Raw genomic sequence first — 11817 nt, forward strand, 5'->3', positions numbered from 1 at the left:
GCAGCCTGGAACTCACTATGTAGACCAGGCTGGCCTCTAATTCACAGATACTCAACTGCCTCTGCCTCATGAATGCTGGGACTAAAGGAGTGTGCCATGATACATACTCAGCTGTTCTTTGTCTCTATTCTTTTTGTGGAGGGGGTGGGGGTGTGCAGGGTTTCTGTATGGCCCTTGCTGTCCTGGAACTCACTCTGTAGAGCAAGGTGGTGTTGAAATCAGAGATTCCCCTGTGTCTGCCTCCCAAGTGCTAGGATAAAAGACATGTGCTACCTATTCTTAAAAGTTTCTCACTTAAAAAAATATATATGTATGTGACTCTCACACATTAAGTTCCTATATATTACAAGTTATAAACTAATTTCAAGTACATTCTCACAAATAATTTTCCACAGGTAAAGTTATTAAAATTTCAATTGGTGTTTTATGATGAAAAGCCAACATTCATGCTAAAAACATTTTTAAAGAAGAAATTGTCTTTGGTTAGTTGAAAAGATTACATATCCATGCTAGGTCAATAGGAATTGCTTAAAGTGTTATAATTTTCCTGAGATTTTGGCACCAATGAAGGAGCCAAATGCTTTAATTCTAAGGACTCTACCATCATTCATAGCTAAGACTGTTTCCAACGTTTGGTGCCTGACGCGGGATCAGACAATCGACTTCACGTTTAGTTGAAGTGTACTTACTCATTTTCTTTCTACAGCATGTTTGGGGTGAGACGCAGAGGTACATATGAGAGAAGGCATGGATCTTCCTGCAAGTGTCATGATCTCACACACAGGCAATAAAATATTAGCTTTACCTTATGGCTGAAAGACAGGTGTTTGTAGCCACATGGCGTGACGTGCTTTCAGATCTAGGATGGCAAGCTGTCCTGTAGTCATCTGTGGAGCCTCGTCCAGGTTCCTCATCCTGGACTCTACTTCAGTTAAAAGCCAACCTGAGTATGCCCAAGACTCCAGTACAGGACCTCAGCCTGGTTTCGTTTTGAAGTGGGTTTTCAACTGAGGATTATTTTCTTTGAAGAATTCAATCAATATTTAAAAGCTATAATTCCTTTGGTCTGGATTGAATTGCATAATTATTCACTAACATGGTTAACTAAAATATATATTTTTTAGTACTTGTCATGTAACAACAGAAGGCCAGCAGCAAGCTTTAAAGGGTGGCAAATGTCTCCAATGGCATTTGTGATTATATTTTCTTTTAATTGCTAAGGTTGTTTTCATGGAAAATTAATAAAGGACAACTTCAGTTTTGGGGCTGGAGAGATGGCTCAGCAGTTAAGCATGTGCTCATTACTCTTGTAGAGGACTGGAGTTTGGGTCTCAGCACCCATGGAGGATGGCTCATAATGAATGACCTATAGCTCCAGGATGTTTGGTTGAGCACTCTGAGGCATAAGTAACCAGTTAAGTGTATTGTAAGAGACATGCAACTTCAGGTCTAGGTGAGAAATACAGCTTACTTCTCTCTTCCTTCTCAAATAAATTATGCAGATAGCATAGGTGAGGAGATGAGAGGCAGCCTCAACTCAGTAACATTGAATGTATCTTTTCCTCCCACTGAGACAAGGTCTCATGTAACTCAGACTGGCCTGGAACCCACTATTTAGTTGAGGGCAGCCTTGAACTTCTGATTCCTCCCCAATATCCCCCAGGTGCTAGCATTACAGGTGTGTATCCTCACTCTAGTTTTTGGTACTGAGGATTGAACCTAGGACATTATGGATGCCAAGAAAGCCCTCTAGCAAACTGGGACACACGTTTTTTAAGATTGAAAGAAAATGAGATTTTAGTGATAGATACACAAGAGCTGGATGAGGTGGAAGGAGCTTCATTTTATATCATTTAGAGAAGATAGAATCAGCAGTAAGAACCTTTCTTCCAAAAGGCAGGAGGTCCTTCTCAGTGCACGGTGACTTTTTGAAGATCCCCTGTTTGCCGAGCGAAAACTAGGTCCCCTAGAGAGGAACATAGATCCTTGAGGAGGCTGAAATTCTCTTCAGCATCAGTAGGTGCATTACACCAGACACAGAACGTTGTCCAGGATATCAAAACACAAAAGAATCCAAACTATTCTAGACAGAGAAATCTGGTTCATTGCAGGGTCTTTACCACCAACCCCACAGCTCCCCAGAGGTTTCTTGAGTGCAAGCAGCAGGAAATATTATATAGAAGGATTTAGATTGTGGAGATGAACAGATAGAAAATAAAGGATAGCCTTGAGAGGGCCTGGAACCTATTCCAGTGAGCCCTGACTGTCTCTACCCCAGGGTATTTATAGAGATGCCAAGGGGTGGAGCAAAAGACCTCCCCCCCAGCACAGCCAAGTGCAGACCATCTCAGATACCTGCATTCAGGCCCATAGTCCTAATCATCCTCTCTATGAGGACCTGCTGGGTAAAGGCACAAGGAACCTGAAAATGGGCTCCCACAGGTCCCCCTTTCTTGCTTTCTTTTTCTTTTTTTTTTTAAGATCTATTTATTTATTATGTATACAGCATGCATGTCTGCAGGCCAGAAGAGGGCACCAGATCTCATTACAGATGGTTGTGAGCCACCATGTGATTGCTGGGAATTGAACTCAGGACCTTTGGAAGAACAAGCAGTGCTCTTAACCTCTGAGCCATTTCTCCAGCTCCAGGTCCCCCTTTCTTAATATATAAAAAGTAATTCATTCTTAATGGCTTACAGTGATCTCCATAGCTGTTATACCTCCCAGTATGGGAGTAGAGGAAGATAAAGAGGGCATTTCTCTTTTGGATTAGGTCCAAGGTGACTACAGCAGTCTTTAGCTGCATCAAGCCCTTTCTAAGCCAAAAACTCTTAATGCAATTGCAAACTTAAAGAATCCCTTATTTCATCATTACCAGTAATAGGTTAACATAAATATTGCTATACCTAGTCACAATTCTCTCAATCTTACAACTCAAAGCAAACTCTTAACAGAACCATTTAAATTAACATAACTGGTGCTATATATAGTTAACAATTTTTTCAGTCTTACGACTTTAAGTCTTAATAGAACCATTTGAATTTTCTTGCTAACAGAACATAGGAAAAACTTCTGATGTATTCACATCAAACTTAAATATTTCCTTAACAAAACCAGGGTGTATTAATATCAATAGGTTAATATAATTTCTGCAAACATACACTCAACCTTAATTCACTCATAACTCCTTTTCTTTATAGTTTTTTAAACAAAATCTTGAACTTAATTAGAAAAATCCAAACTTACATAATTCCTATAAACCCATATTGAAATGCAGTATTCTCAATCTAACCATTAACACTTTGAAAACTTTTAGCAAAACATCCAAAAGCAGTTTCTTAATAAAACTCTTTACACTTTAAAAGTAGTCTCTTAGTTTACTCCATTTGCAACTCTTACTAACAAAATATGGCATTAATCCACTGAAACAACAATTTTTTTAAATTCAATAGACTAATGAATATGAACTTTCTCTTTTCTTTACAATTTTTAAAGCAAAATTTCAAGCCTATTTAGAAAACCCAAACTTTTCTGTTTAAACAATTCCATTTGTAACACAATAGACTTGTGATACTTGTTCCTAGGTGACTGTAACATTCTCAGGATGAAGCCACACTCCAAGTTCCGGAACCGGCAGAGATGCACTGTCAGTGGTAAACGGTTTTTAACTAGAGGCTGTCCCTTCACCCAAATTCATAATAGCTCTCCTAAGTGCTTCAATTCAGACAAACGTTTCTATTACAGCAGTACTTTTGGTTTGTTCTACCGAAAAACTTCCAGTCCATTTTTCCTTTTCTCTCAAGGATAAAACCCGTGCCCCTCAATAATTTATATATATATATATATTCCATAACATCAGGCATGCCCCCTTTTCACTGGCAGGGCTGACTCACACTTTTGCCAAAAATCTCTGTAATAAAACTATTATTTTCCTTGATCTTTTGTCCCTATTTGTCTTTAGTCCCTGTCTATTTGTCTTTAGTCCCTGTCTATTTGTCTTTAGTCCTTTTTTTTTCTTCTTCTTTCTTTAGTCCCTGTTCTCGGTGCCATTCTGCGGGGTGTTTACCCACTAACTCCACAGCTCCCCAGAGGTTCCTTGAGGGTAAGCAGCAGTAAATATTAGATAGAAGGATTTGGATTGTGGAGAGGAACAGATAGAAAATAAAAGACAACCTCGAGAGGGCCTGAAACCTATTCCAATGAGCCCTGTCTCTGCCTCAGGGTATTTATAGAGACACCAAGGGGTGGAGCAAAAGACCTCTCCCAGCACAGCCAAGTGTAGACCATCTCAGACAACTGCATTCAGGCCCTATGGTTCTAATCATCCTCTCTATGTGGACCTGCTGGGTAAAGCCACGAGGAACCTGAAAATGGGATTCCACAGTTCATAGGTATAGGACCAGTAATAGGACAGTGTATGATGATTTATAATACAATATTTGAAGCTAAAAGACAAGACCTTTGAAATTTGAAAAGGAAATGTTTTTCAAAATAAAATTCTATATCCAATAAAATTATTCACCACATACAAGGGATTTTTTAGACATGTAAAGCATGAAAGTTTCTACTCTATGCCCCTTTTCTGGGAGGACATCAGAGGGGTGCTCAACCTAAACTGGGGTGGAGTGTAAACCAAGCAGGACTACCCAGAGACTAGGGAACAGGCCCAGGAAAGACTAATGGTATTCTCAGGGTAGAGAGACAGCCCAGACCAGGCTAGCCACACGACTCCCTGCAGGCAGGACAAGAAGGCAATGCAGCAACAGAATGTCCATCTGGGGTACAATCGGGTATAAGTGTGTGGGACTGGAGGTAGGGGCTGGGATATAGTCAGGTGTAAGTGTGTGGGGGGGCTGGGGTATAGTCGGGTGTAAGTGTGGGGGGCTGGGGTGTAGTCAGTCAGGTGTAAGTGTGTGGGAGTCTGGGGTATAGTCGGGTGTAAGTGTGTGTGGGGGCTGGGGTATAGTTGGGTGTAAGTGGGGGGGGGGGGCTGGGGTATAGTTGGGTGTAAATGTGTGGGAGTATGGGGTATAGATGGTATCAGTGGGGGGGGGTCTGGGGTACAGATGGGCATAACATGCAGGAGACCTAACACTTGTTCCTATACCTCAGTGGTTCTCACCTTCCTGATGCTATGACCCTTTAATATAGTTCCTCATGTGGCGACATCCTACCCATAAATTATTTTTGTTGCTACTTCATAACTGTAATTTTACTGTTACAAATTGTAATGTAAACATCTGTGTTTTCAGATGGCAACTTTGAAAGGGCCATTTGACTCTCCCAAGGTCATGACCCACAGGTTGAGAAACACTGCTCTAAAATACCGGAGAAAAAATAAAAAGGATTGAGAAGGGCCACTTGTAGGGAGCACTAGAAGTTGGTGGAAGGGATCTTCATTTGTAAACCAGAGCAAGCCATTTTAATTTTAAAAGTACGAAGATGTATTATTCTCGTAAGAGTTAAAAGAAAGGCTTCAGGAAGAAATTGTAAATAAAAATATCAAAATACAACATAAACATAAACATCATTTCGAGCTACCAAGAATGGGTTGACCACAGAAAGGGAATGTACAACTTACCTTGGTGGTTATATTGCTCACATTTCCCATCACAACTAACTCACAGAGAAGCATTGTTTTGGCCCAGAGTTTTGGGGAGCTCAAGTTTCTGAGTCTGTGGATCTTGGGCCTGTGGTGAGGCAAAGAGCATCAAGCCAGTGTGAGCATGTGTCAGAGGCCACTCAACTCAGGGAGCAGGAAGAGGGAAGCAGGGACCAGGAGTCAGCTCTAACCTTCAAATGCTCAGTCCCAGAAGCCTGCTTCCTCCAGTTAAGCCCCACTTCCTGACATCACCTCCCCAACAGCACTGCCTGTTGGGGACCTACGCATGAAAACATGAACCGGTGGGGAAAAAATTCAGTCAAAAATATATTACCCTTCTCTTTCTGTGACCAAACAGATGACTGGAATTGGTCTAAGTGAGAAGGTTTATTTTGGCTTACAGAATAGGAAGGGATGCCATCCATGATGGGGAGGGTGAAGCCAGGCTATAGAGTCTCAAAGCCTGCTCTTAGTGACTCACTCCTGTAGGAAGGTTCCACCTCCTAACAGTTTCATAACCTCCCAAAGCATCGCCAGCAGCCGGAGACCAAGAGTTCAAACACGCGAGCCTCCTGGAGACATTTTACACCCAAGCCACGGCAATATAAGAATATTTTCCCTGAATTTTATCAGTTTTGTGGCAAGGACTGGGCACAGCAGCAGAGACCTGAAATCCCAATTACTGGGAGAGCTGAGGCAGAAGGGTCACAAGTTCAAGGCCAATCTTGACTACAGAGAATTTTGTGACACAGCGTGACATTTGAAAGATTTAACCCTCACTCCAGGATCTACTGTGAATAATACTTGATCCTAACAGGTTTGTTTTCTTTTTTATATATATTTATTTTTATTTTCAGTTATGTATGAGCAGGTGCACCGGAGTACAGGTGCCAGCAGAAGCCGGAGTTAGTGGTTGTAAGCCACTGGATGCGGGTGCTGGGAACTGAACTTGGCTTTTCTGCAAGAAGAGTATATGTTCTTAACCACTGAGCAACACCTACAGCATGGTTTTAGTTAAAAATTAATTTATATGTATAGCTGTTTGGCCGGCATCTTTGTCTTTACCACGTGTATACCATGGCCACAAGGGTTAGAAGATGGTCAGATCCCCTGGAAGTGGAGTTACAGATGGTTGTTAGCCACCAGGTGAATGCTGGGAACGAATCTGGGTCCTCTGGGGGGAAACCTAATGCTTTCAGCTGCCGAGCCTTCTCTCTCAGACCAGGTCTCACACTGTAGCCCAAGCTGGCTTCCTTGCTTGAGTCTCCTAAGCAATCAGGCTACAAGGCGAGAGCCATCATTTTGGTTCTGGGTAGTTTGTTTATTAGTTTTGTTTTTTAAGAATCAACTTATGGGGCTGGAGAGATGATGGCTCAGAGGTTAAAGAGCATTGACTGCTCTTCCAAAGGACCTGAGTTCAGTTCCCAGCAACCACATGGTGGCTCACAACCATCTGTAATGAGATCTGGTGCCCTCCTCTGGCCTGCAGGGATGTGTGCAGGCAGAGCACTGTATACATAATAAATAAATAAATCTTTAAAAAAAAAAAAAAAAAAGAATCAACTTATATCTAAAGCACCAACTACTAAATTAAGATCATTTGTCAGACTGAATGACAAACAAAACCAAAAACAGTTAACCAATAAACTCGCTGACATCAAAGATCTGAGGGAACAGAGCCTGCCGAGCCTGCCTGGTGTGCATCTCACGTCTGCAAGCGAGGGTGGGTGAAGCGAGGCTGCTGTGAACTAATCCGGCCCACAGAATAAATAAAGGAAGAATTAAATAAATAAAGGCAAGGAGAAGAGGGATGCGAGGAGTCATGAAGGAGTTGATGTGGCATGTGTCCCTCCTCACGTGAGGGAGTTGTGATGAAAGCTTCAGCCAGGTTTAACCACAGAATGAAGGGATCTGAGGTCTGTTATTCGGAATGAGGGTGAAGAGCGTGCCGGGCGGTGGTGGCGCTTGCCTTTAATCCCAGCACTTGGGAGGCAGAGGCAGGCAGATCTTTGTGAGGACAGAGAGATGTAGAATACACCTTTCATTTAATGCCATTTGGGGTTCTTAAAACTAATATATAAATAAATTCCTGTGAAGAATGATCTGGGAAGACAGAAAGGGCTTTTATTTATTTTGTTTTCATTCGAGACCAGTTCTTGCTACATACCCAGGCCGACCATGAATTCATGGAGATCCTCCTACTTCAATTTCCCAAGAGCTCGGATTACAGGCATGAACCAATGGGAGTTTTAAGAGGCTTGGGGAAGCCACCCTATGACCTTTGAAGCTCCTGCTGTGCTTCGTACACTTACAGCATGTGATCCATCACACTGTATCACAGTTCTGTTTCCTGGGATTCAGAAGGGTGAAGCATCCATTTAACTTACTTCCTACTCAAACTTCCAAGTTTATAACAGATACATTTTCCACAAAATTACTCATCATAGGATTGCTATTCCTTATCAGCTTTCAGTGATGCCAGACTTCTCACCACTTGGTAGCAGGAGAAAGGCTTGGAACATCTACTGATGTCACTGCTAACTGGGATCTGAGAGGGGAAGAGGTGTTTCACACCATGAGACAGACATTTGCAAAAAACACACTCCATCACCAGTGCATTCTGGGCAATTCCCAAGCCTCCTTTATCTGTTGCAGCCACAGACTTCCACTGGTATCGAGACCTCTGATGGGCTTCCTTATGCTAGTGATATTGACATGCTGGAATAAAGGGGAGAGATCCTGCCAGAACAAAGAAGTTTGCATTGTGGGATATTGTCCTGTGATGTGCATATACAATTTAGTGAGAGTCAAAGTAACTGCTTGTGTTCTCCTCTCGGGCGTGCAACAGTTAATACTGTCATGCCTACCAGAGGTTGCAAGATATGAGATATTCCATGCGATGTGAAGAATTATACACATTTATAGTTTATTATAGATGTGAGCACTTCAAAGACTCAAGAGGAAAGGAAAAACCAATTACCTTTAAAAGTAAGCAAGTAAATAGCTAAAAAAAAAACACTATAATATTATTTTCATTTGAGAATTATAGATCATATGAAGCTATCACATTTATTGTGTTACAATGTTTTTTAGAATTCTTGGTATTTCAACACAGACATACTGAAGTGAAGTACTGTGACATGAATGCATGGTACAGGCTACATGGCACGGGGCGGGGAGGGGGGGGGGCGGATTAAAGCATTTTATGTACCAGTTATCATTTCTTGGCTTTGCCAGACCTTGTGATCTCTCAAGCCCGAGACTAGACTCTGTTATCATCTTCTAACTCCACAGCTGTTAAGCTAATGTTATGATTATCTTCAGTGCTATGATCTGGCGTGGGAGCCCTGAGATGAGATGGAAATGTGTTCTTTATCTCACATGGTTCAGTAAGATGGACTGCCATCCACACTGCCACCATCTACACCCTCCAGCCAGCTTTCACCACTGCAGGCCACTTTCTAGCCTTGGGTGGCTCGTCCTAGAAGTCCTGCTTACGTTGGAGGAGATGGAGACCCTTTTCCATTGCAGTCTCTTCTTCAGCAAGAGGGCCAGGGGTCAAAGTCTAGCTTCTTAGGCCTAAGAGGCTATGATGAGTTAGCATCCTATAGATTAGATGCCCAAGTTCTCATCAGAAGGCTGGGCTTGGATATAAAGTTCCAGATTCAGAAATGACTTGTGGCCGGAACAAAGGTCGCCCCATCTGTAAACAAAAGGAAACCTAGATCTCAACAGGAAGGGCAGCAAAGCACAGGCTGTGGGCTATTCTGATCTGCCACTTATCCCTGTGAGGCATACCTATCCCCCTGTGTATTATCTGACCAGTTCCAACAGAGTGCATTCCAGCTTGGATGGCCTTCATGGCCCGAATGCTTGGAATAGTTGCTGTGTGGATTTTTACATTGGAAATTTACCAAGACCCTGATCCTCTGGGGCTGAGATCTCTTTATGTGATTAGTGATGGTGCTGAATTAAAGTTGCCTTCTCTCTCTCTCCTTCGCCTTGTTTAAAGATTACTTAAATACTTGTGAGTACCGCATTTTAGAACCTACATATGCATTTTTTCTTTTCTTTTTTTTTTTTTTTAGATTTATTATGTATACAGAAGAGGGTGCCAGATCTCATTACAGATGGTTGTGAGCGACCATGTGGTTGCTGGGAATTGAACTCAGGACCTCTGGAAGAAGAGTTGGTGCTCTTAACCTCTGAGCCATCTTTCCAGCCCAATATGCATTTTTTTTTTTAATGGCTGCTCTTGAAATTATATTTAAGCTCTAACTTTTCCTGGCTCAAGAGTAGAGTTATTATCCCTAAGGTTGGGGAGATGGCCCAGTTCATAATATGCTTGTCATGCAGGCATGATGACCTAAGTTTGATCCTCAGCACCTACCTAAAAAAACAAACAACAACAGAAACAACAAAATGCGAAGGGGATGAACCTACAGATCCAAAAGAGCAGGATCTCCATGACACAGGCCAACTACAGGATATCCAAGAGGAGCTCCAGTGAGAGCCCATTATTGGTGGTGTAGCAGAAACAGCGGCCTCCAGGCAGACCAATGACTCGTGGCAATAATGCTTGCAAGTAAACGAGGACAGATTAAAGGGTAAACTGTGTCTCAATGTATCACACTATAGCTTTCACAAGATTCTTTTTTTTTCAATTTTTAAAAATCTTTCTTTTGTTGTTGTTTTTGCTTTTGTTTCTTTGTTTGGCTTTTGGTTTTTCTTTTTAAATTTGGTTTTGATTTTGGGGTGGGGGTTGCAAAGGCAGAGGGCAGATGCAAGAGGACAGGGAGATAAGCGGGATCAGAATGCATGATGTGAAATCCATAAAGAATCAATGAAAGTAGAAAAGAAATCTGCTCAGAACAGCCAGGACCTGCTAACACCCTCTTGTCTTGCCCCACTTCCTACTTGGGTCCGAATAAAAAGTGCGGAGGTTATACTCAGATGCTGCCCGGTCACTTTACAGTTTCTATTCAAGTTTTGTTTTCTTCCTCATTCTCCTCCTCTTCCAACTGAAAGCTGACCCAGTACAGTCTAAAGGGAGCCTTAACCCCATTCCATCCCATCTTCTGACTTTCCTTCCCAGGCTTTTTGCTGTTTGCTCAAGTACTTCTTTAAAACATTAAATTTGCATTATCAGCATAAAGTAAGTCAATTTCATATGGCACTTCCAACATGTCCTTACAACTTTGTTCTAGTCATATCCCTCTTCTGACTCCCATCACAGTCCCCAGCCTCTAATTCACACTCCCTTTTGCTTTTCTTTCAAGTCCCATGCATCCCATTAACCCTTTCCCCCATCATAGTATTTTCTGTCCTGTGCCTATGTATACATACTGCGGTGGTTTGGAAGAAAATGGCCCCCAAAGGGAGTGGCACTATGTAGGAGGTGTGGCTTTGTTGGAGTAAGCGGTCTTGTTGGAGGAAGTGTGTCCAGTTCCAGGGGATCCAGTGCCCACCTATGAGTTACTTTTTAAAAAAACCTTTTGTTATTGAGATAATTATAGATTCATATGCAATTGTAAGAATTATAAAAAGCATTTGCCCAGTTTCCGCTGGTGCTGTCTGATAAAACTATAGTATATCACCATCAAGAAATTACTAGTGATAGTCCATTTTGTCAAGATTCCCCAGTTGTCTCCGTATTGAGTTCTAAACAATTTTACTTATATTAATCTGCCCTCTTCTTCAGAGGCAAGATCCAGAACAGTCCTAATGACAGGAAGATTTTGTGAATTCTCTTCCTCAACCCCTGGCAGCCATAGACTTTTTCAAAATGTAATTGTTTAAGCATCAGATAGGCCTGTCGCTCAGGTAGAGCACTCGCCAGGTATGTACAACACCCTGGGTTCTCTCCCCAGCACTGGACAGTAAATAAAAGGGGTTAGAGTGAGGCCATCAAAGATGCATTCTGCCACTGTGACAACCAACAAGCTGACCTACTTACTGCTGGGTCAGCTCCATGAAGCTCCCATTTCTAATAGAAATTCAGAGAAGTGCCTAGTGAAAAAGATCCAAGGACCTTTCATTTTGTTTTGAGACAGTCTCTTCTCACTGTGTAGACTAGCCTAGTCTCCAACTCACAGAGATTCCCCTGCCTGTCATACCACCACACCTGGTACAATAACTTGATAAAAGGCTGGTGTTTTGCTTACTTTCTGTCCCTGACTACTCACCTCAGCAGTTGCTATGGTAACAGCTTGTGT

This window comes from Onychomys torridus, chromosome 2 (assembly GCF_903995425.1).
Source record: "Onychomys torridus chromosome 2, mOncTor1.1, whole genome shotgun sequence".
NCBI classification, from domain to species: Eukaryota; Metazoa; Chordata; class Mammalia; order Rodentia; family Cricetidae; genus Onychomys; species Onychomys torridus.